Source organism: Python bivittatus, unplaced genomic scaffold, assembly GCF_059951505.1.
Source record: "Python bivittatus isolate LINGU-HERP-01145 unplaced genomic scaffold, Pbiv_v1 ctg000570_np1212, whole genome shotgun sequence".
Lineage (NCBI taxonomy): Eukaryota > Metazoa > Chordata > Lepidosauria > Squamata > Pythonidae > Python > Python bivittatus.
The window spans coordinates 11,719,433-11,736,591 of record NW_028277097.1 but is presented as its reverse complement, the minus strand read 5'-3'; the positions used below and the strand labels follow the sequence as shown (position 1 = coordinate 11,736,591).

Sequence of the window (17,159 nt, the reverse complement as noted above, 5' to 3'; positions counted from 1 at the left end):
AGATCACAAGTACCCTTATTGTAAGGTTACAGAAAAGAATCTTGCATGTCTGAAAGTACTCCCCCCTCTCCTGCCTTTATCTTCCAGAGAACTAGGGAGGGTCCCTTCTGAGACACTTTTTCCATACACACCCTCCTTTGGACTCAGATTTCCTTTATAAGACCATTGTTTAGGCTGCACCTCTTCCTCCTGTCTCCTGAGGTTATTCTCCCAGACCATTTCAAAGACTGGCTAAAACCTTGGAAGGGGAAGATCGAAAAAGATCTTGAGAGAGGCTTGAACAATGAGCTAAAATGAACAGGATGAAATTTAGCAGGGAGAAATGTAAAGGCTGCATGAATGGGATGAGGAGACTCAACTTGGCAATACTTGTGAAAAGGATCTGGATGTCCTAGGAGATTCCAGGTCACACGTGAACCAACAGTGAGATCTTGCTGCTAGTACTATTTTGGAATATATTAACAGGAGCATAGAATCCAGATCACAGGAATTAACTGTCCCATTCTACTTGGGCTCAGTCAACCTCTGCTTGGAATACAGTGTCCAATCCAAATTCCACAGTTTTAAAAGGACTTGGAGAAACTGGTACAAGTTAGCGAGGGGTCTGGAAACCTATGAAGAACAGTTAAAGAAGACTGATATGATAACCAATTCCTGATACCTGAAGTGTGGTCATATGAAGGAGGGAGTGGATTTGCTTTCTGTCACCCCAGAAGGTAGGACCAGAGCCAACGGGTGGGAACTTTAGGGAAGTAGATTCAGGTCAGCTATTAGGAGAAGTTTTCTAACTGTAAGAGCTGGAGGTCTTCAAAAGGAAGCTCCAAAATGTTTTAGCAGATCTTGCATAGATCAGGAGATTGAACTAGGCGACCTCTGACAACCCTTCCAGCTCTATGATTCTATTAACTCTTTGCTGCTGTACACTGAGGAGTTCACTTGAAGGGAGGGAGGGAAAAGGCTCAGAAATGAAAAGGCAAAGCAGAAAAAAATGTATACTTTAAAACACATAACCCCACCCCCACCCCAAACTGGTCTCTTAACAGATGAGACCTGTGGTCCTCTTACCTGTGGCTCTCCACTCAATTTCTAAATAGGCTTTTGAAAAATGGGCCCAACCCAATTCAGTTTATCAATCTGATTCAAATCATTGTTTATTTCAGTGGATTCATTTAAACCAGGCTAAGTTGACATGAGCTCAAGAGCCAGGTGATCTAGTGGTTAAGGCCCCAGGCTAGAAAGCAGAAGGCTGTGAGTTCTAGCCCTGCCTTAGGCACAAAAGCCGGCTGGGTGACCTTGGGCCAGTCCCTCTCGCTCAACCCACAATGTCAGGCTCCGGCAACAAGCCAGTTGGTCAGTTCCTGTTGCAACCAACGGATCAACATTTGGTTGATCTGCAAAAAAAAGCAGAACCTGCACCTGTGGGGGAAATGCTAGGAAGAAAAAAAAGTTGGTGTGAGCTATTTCAGATGATAAAGATGCATGAGCACATAAGCCAAAGGTACCCAAATTAGTCAATAAAGTTACTGATTTGAACTGAAGCTTTGCTTTGGTTCAAAAAAAAAAAAAAAGTCCAGAAAGAATGTATGATGAAATGGGCTAAAAATTTTGGTTACAATATACAAATGGAACAGTGGGAAAATACGTGGCTGAAAGGATTGACATTTACATTAGGTTATAACCTTAAAGAGAATTTTATAAAATGATGTATCGTTGGTGTATGTCACCAGAGAAATTGTCTAGAATGAAGGGACAACATGAAGGGACATTTTATCATGTTTGGTGGACATGTAAAAAAGCTAGAAAGTTTTGGATACAAAGATATACACTGATTCAGAGGATCTTAAAGATTAATATACAACTGAAACCAGAGGCTTTTCTTTTCGGATTGATGGACAAACAACCGGAAAAAAGTCATGGAACTTTGTTTTTATATATGGTAACTGCAGCAAGGCTATGATATGTGCAAAAGTGGAAAGATTCCACAATGAAGGAACAGCTGGTCAAGATGATGGGACTTGCAGAGATGCTAAACTGACTTTCTTGATTAGAGAAAAGACAATATCTACATTTATTGCTGACTGGAAACCCCTGACAGACTTTTTGCATGAAACAGTAAAAAATGAAGTTATGATTTATGGTTTTGATGATTAGAAAAAATAGATGAAAATGGAGAGGGTTTTTTTGTAACTATAGAGTAAGAGGTAATTTTTTATTTGTACACATAAATGCTGTAAAGAAAATCAGAAGCTACTTCTTTCTATTTCCTTTCACTCTTTCTTTTTTGCCCTTTTGGCTTTTTCTTTGTTTTCTTTTTTCCTTTCTTTCTCTTCTTTACTTTATATTAGTTCTTGTTAATTTTTATCTTTTTAAAATTCTTAATAATATATATATATACGCAAACAAAAAAAATCTCTCCTTTTTCTATTATCTATTTTTCTAAATCATCAAAACCATAAATCATAACTTCATTTTTTTTACTGTTTCATGCAATATATATACACTGGTACCTCTAGTTACGAACTTAATCCGTTCCGTGACTCTGGTTGCAACTCGAGTTGGTCTCAAGTCGAGGTAAAGTTTCCCATAAGGTTCAATGTAAATACGGTTAATCCGTTCCGCCCTCCGAATTTGGTCACACCACGAGGCAAATTTCCCCATAAGGTTCAGTGTAAATACGGCTAATCTGCCCTCCGAATTTGGTCGCAGCCCGAGGTAAATTTCCCCCATAAGGTTCAATGTAAATACAGCTAAACAGTTCTGAAACATATGCATTTCATTTTTAAACCTCAAAAACCTTCCAAATGCCACAAAAACCTTCCAAAGGCCACAAAACACACCACTAGCCTCACCGAACGTCTCCTTGCTACCACGATCTCGCCCACAGGAAGCCGCGACCGCGTGGCAGCAGGGAAAATGGCCACGGATCTGGTTCGTAAGTAGCGGCGGAGTTCGCAAGTAGAGGTAAATTTTTGGGGCTGGAGCTGGTCGTAAATGTCCAGTTTAAAGATCAGGTTGAATGGAATCCTTGCATTGACTATGTTCACTGCCTGATTTCTTTGCAAGCAAGCAGTTGCTGTGGTGAAGATAGAAAGGGGGGAAAAAACACAAATAGGTTGGAGTCCTTTACCTTTTTGGCTGATCAATATATTTGAAATTTTGAAAACAAGTTACGAGTGCTCTCACAAAATGACTGCCAAGGTGAATGTGGGCAGTCACAAAATAGTCCATTACCAGAAGAGAAGGCTTATGTATTTATTAGATTTATATTCCAGCTTTAATTCTGACAACTCAAGGTGGCACGCATCATGCTCCTTCCTATTTTTCCCACAACAACCACCCTGTGAGGTGTGTTGGGCTGAGAGAAAGTGTCTGGCCCAAAGTTCCCCCAGCTGGCTTTCATGCCTAAAGGAATACCAGAACTCACAGTCACTTGGTTTCTAGTCCAGCATTTTAACCACAGCACCAAACTGCCTCTCCTTACTTTGGCTCCAGCGTCTCACAGGGTTTTCCATGTTTTCAACTTATCTTTGCCTGTTTTTCTGGCCAGGGACGCACACGTCCAGACAGGCCGTGGCCCCTTCGCCTACAACAAAGTTTCTCTCAATCTTGGCAACTTTCAGATATGTAGACCTCAACTCCTAGAATTCTGCCAGTTGAAGTCCACACACCTTAAATCTGCCCAGGTTGAGAAACACTGCCCTAGAAATAGAAGAGCCCCAGAAGGACTCCTGGGTATTAAAATGGAGGTGTTTTGCTACCTTCCTTCAAAAATAAATAAATAAACTTTAAAAGAAAAAACAATGAAATTATGCAAGTCAGGGACCTTAACAGGCACCACTAAAGGATCTGAAACAAGGAAATTTGTAGAGGAAAACAAAGATAATATTGGTGAAGGTATATAAGAACTGTTAGCAGACAAAGGAGACAGTAAATGACATCTCAGCCCCGAGAAAACAGGGAGTGCGAGAAAGAGGCTCAAAATAACCCTGCCTTGATTCTGTTTAGTATAAGAGGGGTCAGATGGAAACTCCGGCAGGCTTTTCAGGAATCTATTATTCTACCCTCCAACAATGAGGTAAAGTTCCAACAGTCATTACAGTTTCCTGGCCTACCTCACAGGGCTGGCAGGCACATTGTTGTCCCCGAACTCCAAGTTTAAGGACCCAGGCAACAGGAATACAGACAAATGGAAAAGAGAAAATGAATGGCTCCAGTCCGATCTGCCATTTGCTTAAACCCTAAAGAGACTAGGTGGAACTGTTCTTTATATAAATCGACTGATGAAAATGTTTAAAAAGCACACTGAAAAGGTCCCAAACTTCTTTTCTTCAGGAATTCCTTAACTCAGAAGAACACGTTTGTTGTGCCTGGCTTGTCCCCTTTTCTCTTTCATTCTCTCTCTCCCACACATAATCACAGGTTTGATAACCCGTGTGAACGTAGTCTTTAAAGAGACTATGCTGCTGAGAGTCTCTGGATCATGACAGGGTGGAAATATAATATAATAATATAATACATTAATATAAGTTAAATAAATAAAGTGCTGCAAAGCTTGAAGTTTATGTAATTTGGGTTGATCCTCATCAAAGCAATCCAACTAATGTACTTTTTCCTCACCAGCCAACAATGTGTGCGTGTATATACACACACACAAACGGGCATATACCCATACACACTTTTTTTTTTTAAGGCTTTTGTTCGTTTTTGTTGCAATGGACTAACATGGGCTGTCCCTCAGAAACAAAAACGTCCATGTGTTGGAATCTGGAATTAGATTTGTAGTTATCATCCACTTCGCCTGTCCTATTAGGTACACAGAATAAGTCAGCGTCATCCGTTTAAACCAGTTAATTAATTATCCCTTTCTGGGGGGGGGGGAGGTCAACAAATATCTAAACAAACAACTCTTAGCAATGTCTTCCCCAGATTAATTGGGGGTGGGAACCCATTAAATTTACTCATGTGGTACAGAGAAGGTATGAATATATCCACAGAGATGCGCTCCTTCGGTCTTGATGCCTAAAATCACATGATTCTCTGCAGAACTACAAATATCTACTTCTGCTTCATTGACTATGCAAAAGCCTTTGATTGTGTGGATCACAACAAACTGTGGCAAGTGCTTAAAGAGATGGGAGTACCAGACCACCTTACCTGTCTCCTGAGAAATCTGTATGTGGGCCAAGAAGCAACAGTTAGAACCAGTCATGGAACAACCGATTGGTTCAAAATAGGGAAAGGTGTACGACAAGGCTGTATACTGTCACCCTGCTTATTTAACCTATATGCAGAGTACATCATGAGAAATGCCAGGCTGGAAGAATCACAAGCTGGAATTAAGATTGCAGGGAGAATCATCAACAACCTCAGATATGCAGACGATACCACCCTCATGGCAGAAAGTGAAGAAGAACTAAAGAGCCTCTTGATGAGGGTGAAAGAGGAGAGTGCAAAAGCTGGCTTGAAACTCAACATTAAAAAAACTAAGATCATGGCATCTGGACCCATCAATTCCTGGCAAATAGAAGGGGTAGAAATGGAAGCAGTAACAGACTTCATTTATTTGGGCTCCAAGATCACCGCAGACGGAGACTGCAGCCATGAAATTAAAAGACGCTTGCTCCTTGGGAGGAAAGCTATGGCAAACCTAGATAGCATATTAAAAAGCAGAGACGTCACCTTGCCGACAAAGATCCGCATAGTCAAAGCTATGGTTTTTCCAGTAGTAATGTATGGCTGTGAGAGCTGGACCATAAAGAAGGCTGAGCGCCGAAGAATTGATGCCTTTGAACTGTGGTGCTGGAGAAGACTCTTGAGAGTCCCCTGGACTGCTAGGAGGTCAAACCAGTCAATCTTAAAGGAAATCAACCCTGATTGCTCATTGGAAGGATCGATAATGAAGCTCAAGCTCAGATACTTTGGTCACCTAATGCGAAGAGAGGACTCTTTGGAAAAGACCCTGATGCTGGGAAAGATTGAAGGCAAAAGGAGAAGAGGACGGCAGAGGATGAGATGGTTAGATAGCATCACTGAAGCAATGAGCATGAAACTGAGCAAACTCAGGGAGGCAGTGAAGGATAGGAAGGCCTGGCGCAATATGGTTCATGGGGTCACGAAGAGTCGGACACGACTTAACGACTAAACAACAACAAAGACGCTCAGCTAGCAGATCGTGAAAGCAAAGTTAATGCAAAGCAAAACTAGTGTCCCAAGTATTTTCTGCCCCCTCCTGATTTCCAAAACTCCTCTCCCCGTCTGTTTCTTCTTTTCTCCTTTCTTCTCCAGCTACTCATTCATTTCTGTATTAAACCATCTGGGAAACACAGTCGTCAGAATTAACAGAAACTGATAACAGGTCAGCTTCCCCACAGTCAGCCATGCGGCTCTGGGAGAAAGGAATCCCAAAAGCCAGAACTGACCACAAGAAGGAGCTGGGATTTTTGCCCAATATGCACAATCTGGGTTTTAATCATCTTCCAGTAAATGTGGTTGAGCAAATGGGCTTGCAGATTGGATGCAGGTTGCAAATGTTCACATAATCTTACATTTTACCACTTAAAATGAAATATATATGTATATATATATATATATATGACTGTGTTTTCCAAGGGAGATACCCTTTAAAATCATCAACCCAAATGATTAATGAATTGAATGGTATCTCCTCTGTGTGTGTGTGTGTGTGTGTGTGTGTGTGTAATGTGTGTTGTTGTTATCCTTCTTTAATTCACTTTAAATGAGAATGTGTCATTGGTTTTCACTCAGCCTGCTGCTGTTCAAAATAAAAGCCATGTGCTAACTGAAAACACCCTTGACTGGCCAATTCTGCTGAAAGGAGCTGACCTTTGTTTTCCTGTGCCCCTGGAAGCAAAGGTTAGAGTGGACTCGGCCATCGATGGATAAAGGCAGCTGATTAGATCATCACCTCCGAGATGCTCCATTGAAAGATGCATCAAGGACTTCCGGAGGCTGGTCTCTTCCAGGCAGAAGCCATTTGTATCCGATGACAGTGGGGCGATTGCATAGAAGAGGTCAACCTCAAGTGAGGTCACCAAATGACCAGCAGGGGAGGGGGGAAGAAAGGATGGCCGCTTGGGGCCTGAACTGGAGGAGAATCTTTTGGACAATCTGGAGGTAGGCCTAATCACCTGTTAATGTGTTGCTGGTCAAGCTGCTGTGGACATCACAACCGGCATAATGGTTGACCCCCCCCCCCCTTGTGCCTGAAAGAAGGATGAGCAGGGACAGAAAAGGGGGGCAGTTGGATTGGGAAGCTGGACTGGTCTGTTATGATGAGGAGGGAAAGCAGATACTTGAAAAGGAGAAAGAGAATTGTAGCAAAAGTCTTGGATGGACAGTAAGCGTATTCAGCATTTTTCCCAGGGTCCAAAATATCTCAAATATATCATCTCAGTAAAACTTATCACAGTTCTGCCAAGCAGAAGAGTGTCAAAGCCAAAGGCAACTTTTACACCACTGTAAATATTTAGGCTGCAATTTCACTCCCCTGCAGTCCTTTTGCTGACCTAATGCCGCAAATGAGATCTCCCAGGGGTGCTCACACAAGTTGCAGAAAGCTCAGTTGGTCTTACTCTTGAGAAAGTGTGCATCTGCTCTGCATCTTCAGTTCCCTGGGCTGAGTGTCCTTCCTTGGGCCGGTTCAGGGGTCTGCAGGAGGGTCAAAAAAGTCACAATGGCAGCCACAACCATGTGATGCATGTAAAAAAGGGGTGGGGCTTCAGTTCCATGGTCGTGGCCACCATCTTGACCCTCCTGGACCAGTTGCCTGCTGATGGCTCCAGCTTTCCAACCCCAGAGTTTCTTGCTCCATCTTGGCCCTCTTCCCATGAAAGGAGGCAGCTCTCTGAGCCCAGGACCCTTCTCAGACCAAAGATGCCCCTCACCTTTGGGGCACCCTCCCTACATGGCTAGAGATGGGGAAATCTGCTGTGGGGCCCTTTTTCTCCCAGATAATGTGGTGTAGATGATGGAAGCAATAGTCCAACCCCTCTGGAAGGGGTCAAATCAGAAAAGGTTGCTTTAGGGCCTTGGGAGTTTCTTCTCGCCTTTTTGTCAATAGTTAGCCAGAAATCTCACCCTTACCCCTTTCCCCCAAATTCCCCAGGGCCTTTGTGACTGTGATTTGAGGACCGAGAAGGAATGCTAGGCATTGTATTCTCACTGCATTCAATACACAATACGCTTTGCCTGGTGGCTGAATTCACTCACTTTGTGGGTTCACACAGTGCACTGATCCATAAGGTAGCCAAAAGGGCTGGACTGCACATCAGCTGAAACACCAAAAACATGACCACAATTAACACTAAACAAGCTTCACATGTTGGGGGAATGCATCTGCTCAAACTGACTTGGTTCAAACAACTGTGGGAACAGATCCTCTCTCTTTTAGAGACATGTGGCTGCAAAACTGCATCTGGGAGGGAGCCAGGGGGACTGCCATAGACACAAGACCCTAATGGGTTCTTTATTGTTCCCCCTTTATTCATTTCCACCCTCTCCCTAACCTATTGTGGCCCTCCTTTTTTCTCTCAGTCTTCTGAGATTTAAGGGGCACTGTCCTAAAATCCTGAAATAGTGGTGGTCAGTCCTAGGTCCTTTCAACCAATAATACTAACAATAAAAATAGCAAAAACAAAAGCAACGATTAAGGATTTGTAGCTGTGTGGACATTTGTCTATGAAACATTCAGGGTTGCCCACTGATATATAAATGATTTCATATTATTCTTGACATTGTTCACACTGAACTGGCATTTCCTCCTTCAATGCCCGTTGACCCGTTTAAACACAGACAGCGTCATTTACAAAGTCCACCACTGCAAGGCCCCGCCCTACATTGGCATCAATTCCCATTCTGGATGTTTTGTTGGAGAGTCAAATTTACTAATCTGAGCTGGGGGTGTAAACACTGGAATCTGGATTTAATTCACCTTGATGAAGGACTGCATTGCTTCCTTATACTATACATAATATATATATTCCTTATTTTTCTCTCTTTTCTCAATAAAACCGAGTTGCTTTTACTGACCTCGATTTAGGACGGGAGCTGGTTGCAAAGCCACTCAAGTGGTTTATGGATCGAGTGTATTGCAGCGGTGGACAGGGTGGGGGAGGGAGAAGAAGAAACTTTCTTCCCCATCTCAAACTCTTGGACATTCTCAGTTCACTAGAACATTACATATTTCAGCCCAAATGATCATCGCATAGTGACCTCAATCTTTGGATCATGTACTATAGGAAGGGAGGGAGGTAAAGTCAGATCATCAAGGCATTTTGGATGTAGAAATTTAATGCCGTGTCCAAGGTCTCCATTGGGACAATCGAAAGTTATTCCAAACATCTTCCAAATGTCTTCCTAAAAATTATTAGTCTTGGGACCTGAGGAAGGAAGGAAGGAAGGAAGATTTGTTTGCTCGGTTTTATTTCTCTAAATGCAAAACTTTTCTCGCAAAGCCAACATTGGTTTCTCCTCCATCATCCTCAACATCTTCATCTTCATGTTCTTCTTCATCTTCAAAATTATATTGGTTCTTTTTTACTTCTGGTGCAGGGAAAGAAAAGAAAGTGATTTTCTCCTCAAACGGCGATCCCCGAAGGATCTCTCTTCTGCCCACTTGGAGACACTTCCGCTTTCGGGAAGTTAAATTGGTCCCTTTGACAATCGGCAGCAACTTTTGCCTTTCTTTTGAAAGGACAACAAAAAGATTTCACGTCCAACTTGACCAGAACAATGAAACCTCACGCCGGTTTGCTTCTCATAGGCATACACACGCACATACACACACCCCTAAAGTGAGGGGGGAATCAGAGAACTAAATTTTATACACACTATTTTTTGTGGGGGGTGGAGTGTCCTATTGACATCAGAGGACAAGATATTAGCAAGGGAGAAAATGTACAAGCTCAATATAATATAATATAATATAATATAATATAATATAATATAATATAATATAATATAATATAATATAATATAATAATAATAATATAGTGCAGATGTATTAAAATAATTTCAACCTCCGATATGCTGATGGCAATGGCATGTGAGAAAAGGAAAGGAAAAAAGGAAAAAGAAAACAGAACGCAGGATGCAGAATATAATTTTTAAAAAAAAATGTAAATAAATAAGAAATATTAAAGTGTAGTGAAATAGTGCACATATTAGAGCAGTACAAGTCAAATAACTATGCTGCATATAAATATGGATATATACACAGCCTCACAAGGAAAAGAGGAATGTAGTAAAACTGAAGGTTTGCATTACAGTGCAATTATAAACTATAGGTTAGGATGGTCTATTCATTCAAATGCAGGTGTATTGTATTATTATTATTATTATATTATATTATATTATATTATATTATATTATATTATATTATATTATATTATATTATATTATATTATATTATATTATATTATATTTATTATATTTCTGTCATCCTCTTGTCTGTGCACGTGGATTCCACACCTTGTCCACTGGGCTCATGAGCCCACCAATACATGCATAGCCATCCGCGGTTGTACAGAGCAGGCCTAAATAAGAGACGCTCTTGCTGTAGCAAGATCCATACGCCCCTGAATCATTTTAGGGACCTGAAACTTCCTCAAGCCGTTTGAAAACAGAAGCGGGGCAGAAACCCGAGGAAGAGGCCAAACAGGAGGCCGAGACGCCAGCGCGCCTAAACCTGCGGCGGTTTTTTCTGTTAACGGGAAGAGGGAAACCGGGGCGCAAAATGTCTTCACTCGTTCCGTCTCTTCTTTCAGTGCGGAAGTTGCACCTGCTTTCCGCTTCGGACTCGGCTGCCGTAGCCCTCGGCCGGCCGGTACCCCCAACAGCGTTTTCCCTCGGCAGAAGGTGCGCGGCTGTTGCTCTCCAGCGACGCGTGCGTCTTTTCGCGCTCCCCAACGCAACGTTGTCTAATTGAGCTATCTTGCGGCGGCGACGGAGGGTTGCGTTCCTGCCCTGCTCTTGATTTCTCTCGGCGCCCCCCCCCCCGCCCCCGGTTAAGAATTGGACACCGTCCCCGAAGTCCCTTCCTTGGTGGTTCAGAACAGAAACAGGATTAACTTTTTCTGACCTTAAGGGAAGGTGACATTTTCATCTCGCGGTTCCCAGCAACTGCCGCAGAGGCGACCAACAAACCCGAGCCGGGGGAGGGGGGAACCGCATGAATGGAAAAGAATAGGAGGAGGGCTGCTTTAGCGAAACAAAAGGTGGCCATTGAGTTGCAAAGGAGAAGCTCGGCCGACAAACAAGGCGAGGGAGCAGAAAAAGAAATTGAACGAGCCTTTTCACGGACTCAGAAGTAGCAGAAGGAAAGGCGAAGAGACCCGCCACAACCCCTCAAAATGCCTTTTCAAAATTGGGGTGAAAAGTGGAATATCTGAAAGGGCCCTGCGCCAGCCACAACCCTGCAAAAATACCCTAACGCTCAAATTTCATGTGGACTAGAAGCCTGAAGTGAAATAGGGACTGGTCGTCTGCAAAACCTACCCCGCCGTAAATGGGCTAACCTTTAAGGTGTCACACAGTTTGAACCACTCGGATCTCCTCGAATTTGCCGTCCATCCTATTCGGAAGTGGTGGAAAGTGAGCTAGAGGTGGGGGGGAAGGGGAGACCCCTCTCCTGCTTCCTTCTGTCCCCAGGATTGAGAAGGGGGGGCAAGCGGCCAGCGCCCCGATACGTCCGGCAGCTGGGCAGCCAGAGGGCCAATCTGGGGCCCTTGGAAAGCGCTGCCTCCCAGGCGGTCCCACGCAGTCGCCTTCGAGAGCAACAAGTTCCCTCTTCCCGGAAACTTTTCTCCTCCACCCGCCCCGCGGCCCCCCGGCCAGGTTGGAGCCCCTTTGAGCGCCGACGTTCCAGTCTCCCTCCTCCAAAACGCGGCGCTCCGGTTGGGCTTGCTTTCCCACCCGCTCTGCCCGCGGGCCCTCTCGCCGCCGCCCCAGCGCCTCCTCCGGCCCCTTCCCTCGCCAGTGGAAGCGAGCGGCCCCAGCTGCAAGGCGAAGGCGGCCGGCGGGCCGTTGGCCGTCCCCGGCCGAGGCTGAGAAAGGCGCTCCCGGCCCAGGTGGGCCCCGCGGCAGCCTCCGCCCCGCCACAGGCTCCCGCAGTGGAAGCGAAGCCCCCGCGCTCCCTTCCCAGGCCCAGCTGCCTGTCCCGGAGAACCCTCGGCTGATCTCAGGCAAAGAGGAGAGCCTTACCCGCGGAGGTAGGAGCAAGCGCGCGAGAGGCCCTTCGAAAGCCGCGGAGGCCCAGCGCAGGCGGCCGCCTCTCGAAGAGGCGAAGAAGCCAGCGGCCGGCTCGCAAGGGGTCACCAGCCACACGGACTGGATCGATACCGCCCCCCCCACCCGCCAGATGGCTTATGAAATGTGGGAGGGAGGGAGGGGGAGGGAGGCAGGCCCTACAGGCTCAAGACTTCGAATCTACTTCCCCCATTTCTACAAAGACCTGTGGAAGAGGCAGAGATAGGAAGCGAGTGGGGGGGGGGGTGGATGGGTGAAGAGACCCAGAGAAAGAAAGGCTGAGATGTGTAATATTTCTCTCTACATAGATATTATGTGTGTATGTGTGTGCACGCATAGTCTCTGCACATATAAGTGTGCATGTATAGTGTATGTAGTGTATAGTGTGTGTATATGGGGGTATAGTGAGTATATGCACAGTAATGTATGTACACTGAGCGATAGTATGAAAAATGTATATGTACATAGGTGCATAGTGTGTGTACATATATGCACATGTGCGTTATATATACAGTGTGTGCATAGTGTGTGCATATGTCTGGGTGTGTATGTTGTGTGTATGAGTGTATAATAAATGTATGCATATGTGTGTATACATAATATTCATATGTTCACAGTTAACAGTGTGAAATATAGTTGTGTCTGTGTATATGTATATACCTGCATAGTGTATACGTATGTGGGTATTGTATAGTGTGTGTGGTGTGTACTGTATATAGTGAGTGTGTGCATATCTGTGTTTCTGGTAAGCTAATATTTTGCGTTAGGAGCCAAGGAGTTAAAAGGGGGGCGGGGGAGGTCGTATTTAAGCGACTACCTCAGGCACACGACCAAGACTAAGGACTCCTCCCCCCCAGGTTCCCCACACGGGAAATAGCGGCCGAGGGCCATTTTCCGGGCCCGCAGAGTTATCCCCGGCAGAGTCCGCCTCTCCAAGCCCCGCTTAAGATCTCTCGGAGGCGCCGGCCCGCTGAAACCAGCCTCGCGGCAATTCAGCGGGGCAGGGGCTTCGAGGGGCCGGCCTTTGGCTGGGCCTTGCCCGCTCCTGCCCCTCCAGTGTTGCACGTTCGTAAAGACGGTTGAACTTTCCCCTCTCTGAGTCCTGCCGATGAATAAAACATCGCCAAGAGAGAGTAAAAATAGAATGCCGATGGGGGTTATTTCATCCTCATTCATGTGAACGGTGCGCAACCGCCGAAGCAAATAAGATCCGTGTTCTTTTCAAATATGAACAGGAGATGAGGCAGTTCTTCCCGGCTTGATGGGCCCACTTTCTAAAAAATGAGCGGGGGGGAAATAAGAAAGGGAGCGAGACGAAAAGCGCGCAAACCCATAGGACAACGTGATAAATGCAGACCAAAGCCTTTTAACCTGCTTTGGTTATGCGCGTGTCATTTAAAGCACTGGGTGGCACAATCTCTTTTCGAAGCCCCTGGAACCGTCCCTCGGTTTAAGATCGGGGAGAGGGGGCGGGAAGCCTCCAGACTTCCCGGGGTGGACAGGGCAGAACGGGCCCCAGACGGAGGGAGAAAGCGTCCGATTGACGCGGAGGTGGGGACGCGCAACACCTCACCTTTCAACTCTCCCCCACGTGATCCCGGGACTCTCTTTCCTGGCTGCGCTCTAACCAGCCGCCCCCGGCTGGCTTGCGCGCGCCTAGCCCCTTCCCCGAGAAGAGGAAAGAGCCACGCCCCCTCGGGACAGGGATGGGGTGTCAAAAGCCGAAGGCGGGCTGTCGAGTCCAAAGACACCCCCTCCTGAGCGCGCACTTCCTCCGAGCCTTCCCAAATCGGAAGGGTTCGGAAACGTTAAGAGACTTGAAACGAAGGCGCGGGAAAGCCAGCGGAACGGCCTGCTTGACCAGGAGCGACCGGCCAACCTGCGTAGTAGCTTAGCGTCCCGTGTGAACGCGCTCTTCTTTGGAAGTAAGTCCTACTGAGCCCAGTTGAGCCTATTTTAAACGCGGACGGCTTTAGCGTAATTATTTGGACGCCAGGCAGCCTGCTGGTCCTAAAGCAAATGAAGGGGACTTCCGTTCAGGGGTGCTGCGGTTGTTTGATCACTTCTGTCACTGAGTTGGTCATCTTCCAGAGCACAAAGGCTGGATCCGAGGGTTTTCCCAGCAGTCTTGGAAAGGGGGGGGGGAGGCTAATTTTTAATGGGCAATATCAAACTTCTAATGGAAAACCGGGTTCCAACTGAATCATCAAAGTGTGAAAAATGGAAAGCCAACCTTTTTTCTGTATCAGCTCGGCTGGAAATGTGAAAGCTGGCAATGAGATAGAGAGAGGGTGATGATTGATTATATTTTCATTTTGCTCCAAAGAAGCTTAGAAGAGGTTCCTAAAAGCTTAGTCTGGTCCCCTAAAATATCCTTAGAATCAGCGATGTGAAATAGGTAAAATTCAAAGAGGCTGTCAGGCCAAAGGTTTAAAGAACAAAACATTGCAATCTGTCTGGGCTGGGATTTGAATTCCTGCTTCCCAAATCCAAGCCAGTGTCCCTTAAAATCTCAAACTGATCTCGGTCCATTCTAGCCAGTTTTTTTAAAAAAGAAGAATGGTGGGAAACCGTCCCTGCAAAATGCCTAACAATAGAATATTAGTAGCATTAGTTCAACTAACTAACTTATAAGTAAGCGTCATTTTTATTTCATTTAACAGTATAATGCAACAGAAGTGAATGAAGGATTGGTGGTGTGAGCCCAAACGATTATGGGAAGTAAATGTGATGATTTTTGTTGAATTGATCCACAAAAATGAAAATTAATGGATTAATATTCTTATATTCCTTCTCTTTCTCTACTATGTATGCATGTAGTATATGTCTGCATGTAAATATGTATGTTTTTGTGTGTACACATACATAGGTATATATGCATGGGGGGGGGGAGAGATTTCACAACCCCGTAAAGCCGGAAAGGGTTTGGCATCCCCACCATACCTTAGCTGGAAGAGCAAGGCCAACTGTGAATTTACAGTTGTCATCTTTATAACCTGGTTTTATGTACTTTGCCTGAGAAGTCACTCCCGAATAAGCACATTCAGGACGACATCCTAAGATTTCCATTTTTATTGTATTTTTAGGCCAATCTAATTGTAAGAACGTCCCATCCCTGGTGGGATTTTATTCCTGCAAAACAGGTTTAGGGTTTTTGTTCTTCTTGGCCAATCTGTTCTGTTGTGATCCTTAGCTTTACTTTCGAGTAATCACTCCCCAGCCTCACTTGGAAGCAAACTCCACAGCTACACACCTTCAGCGTGAATGCAGTGGCATTACTTCAGAGTAAACTTGGCTACCAAGTTTTGTGTTTCAAAGAAGAAAAGCTCGGTGTGTCCCCTACACAGAAAACACTTTGGGCTGGCGGGTATTTCCAAGGCTGAATTTGCAGCCGCCCCTTGTAATCCCAAAGTGGGGCTCCTTTCTCCCCCACCCGCCCCAAATTGTTTTCTAATCCAGGTTTTCTCTAACAGCTGGAAGTAGTTGGAAAGGGGCTGTCTCGAGAAGACCCCCCGCTCTTCCGTTGACAGCTGATCAAAAGAAAATAGGTCACGCTTTTCAAACTTATCCCCCCCCCTGTTCTTAATTGCTGTCTCTTTAAACAAAGGCAACATCTGCGCAACCTCAGCCGGGTTCAGCCCTTCTTCGGGGGGCAACCTGTTCTTACACCCCACGCCTTCCCCCGCCCTTGCGGAGAAGCTGAAACTTTTGGACTGCCCAATTGGTTAGCCAGGCAGGGTCCAGCAGGGCTTTGACGGGTGATCCCTTCCTCTCCCTCAAGAGATTCACGAAGAAACGGAGGTGTACAAGACTGGACGAAAGCTATTAGAGTCCCAAGCAGGCCCAGCCGGGCATGCTCAGCGAGTTTTACTTCCATGTAAGTTAGTCCAAGCTGCCTGCTTATAGAAGAAGGACACTGCAGGCACTTCTGCTAGCCAGTAAGCTTCGCTCAAGCTGACAAGGATGAATTACAGAGTAAAAATGGGAAGGATCTATCCGAAAACTCAATCAAATTGAGCCTTACTAAACCCAACGGGGTTACCTTTGAGTAAAGAAACTTAGGACAGTGCTAAGCAGATGACCCTGAGGGTATTTATAGTCCTGAACGACCCACCTCCTCAAATATTATTTCTTAATGTTATTTCTTAATATTTCATAACAACAACTTTGAAGAGGGGAGTTCTGTCCCTGTCGGGAAACCCTCCCCTGGATTTATTCTACAGTCCTCCATTTCCACCAGGTTCTGCAGTCACCTCCTCAAAGGCTGTCCCACTTTTTCTTATTTCTGCTGGACGGGTCTCTGAGCAATCCCAGGCCCAGGCGTTTCCTGGAAAGCCGTCCGGGCCCAGCCTGAACTGGAGGGATCTGAAGGGGATTTTCTTCCGAGCCAGTTAGACAGCCAAAAATGGACTACTGTACTGCATTTCCTACAAGTCTTCTGAATCAGTTCCACCGGCCCTTAAGATTTATTTTAAGAATAACTAAGATCTTTTTTAAAAAAAACGGATTAGTCTTTTTATTATTATTGGTCTATGCATCTTTTTTTGCACTTCAAAACGTAAAGATATTCCGGGCCAGTCTTTGGCACACATTCCCTCTTCAAAACCGAAAGACCTTAAGGGAGCCAAGCAACCCAGCTAAGCAGAAGCTTTGAGGTTCTTCTAGCCTTTGCCTTCCAGTGAGTCTAACTAACCTGGATGAAGCCCAGCCCAAGTTTATTACCGACTAAAGGTGCTTAGACGCAGGGCGTGAAGAGGACTGACCCTTCCCTGTTTCCTAAGGAAAGAGGGTCATCAGAAAGGGGGGGGGTGTGTGCTGAGGTTCCTTCCAAGCCCTTCTCAGCTGTTGCCCACGACCAGCAGTAGAATCAATAAAACACCTTTGGTTCTGGAGGG

General features: G+C 45.3%; 1 long non-coding RNA gene across 2 annotated transcripts in view; it reads right to left on the bottom strand.

The window, feature by feature from the left end:
- Positions 1-12,359, bottom strand: part of LOC112541349 (uncharacterized) — a 36,915-nt gene extending 24,556 nt beyond the window's left edge. For both annotated transcript variants that reach the window (XR_015798261.1, XR_015798260.1), the window contains exon 1: positions 12,220-12,359. This is a non-coding gene — a long non-coding RNA (uncharacterized LOC112541349). The remainder of the gene's footprint in view (positions 1-12,219) is intronic.
- Positions 12,360-17,159: the final 4,800 nt, after the last annotated feature.